We start from the raw sequence: 282 nt of genomic DNA, 5'->3' as shown, positions 1-282 counted from the left end.
GTTTGGATGCACCGGCGAAGTTTGCACCAACTCTCAAGGTGAGAAAGGGCAATGCACGGTACCGAAGAGGCTAGCAATGATGGAAAGGTAAAAGTGCGTATAATCCATGGACTCAACATTAGTCATAAGAACTCATATACTTATTGCAAAAATTTAGAAGTCATCAAAAACCAAGCACTACGCGCATGCTCCTAAGGGGATAGATTGGTAGGAAAAGACCATCGCTCGTCCCCGACCGCCACTCATAAGGATGCACAAGCCAGGTACACTTCATGCTTCAAA

The sequence above is a fragment of the Triticum aestivum genome, chromosome 4A (assembly GCF_018294505.1).
Source record: "Triticum aestivum cultivar Chinese Spring chromosome 4A, IWGSC CS RefSeq v2.1, whole genome shotgun sequence".
Taxonomy (NCBI): domain Eukaryota; kingdom Viridiplantae; phylum Streptophyta; class Magnoliopsida; order Poales; family Poaceae; genus Triticum; species Triticum aestivum.
Note: the sequence above shows the minus strand (reverse complement) of the source record.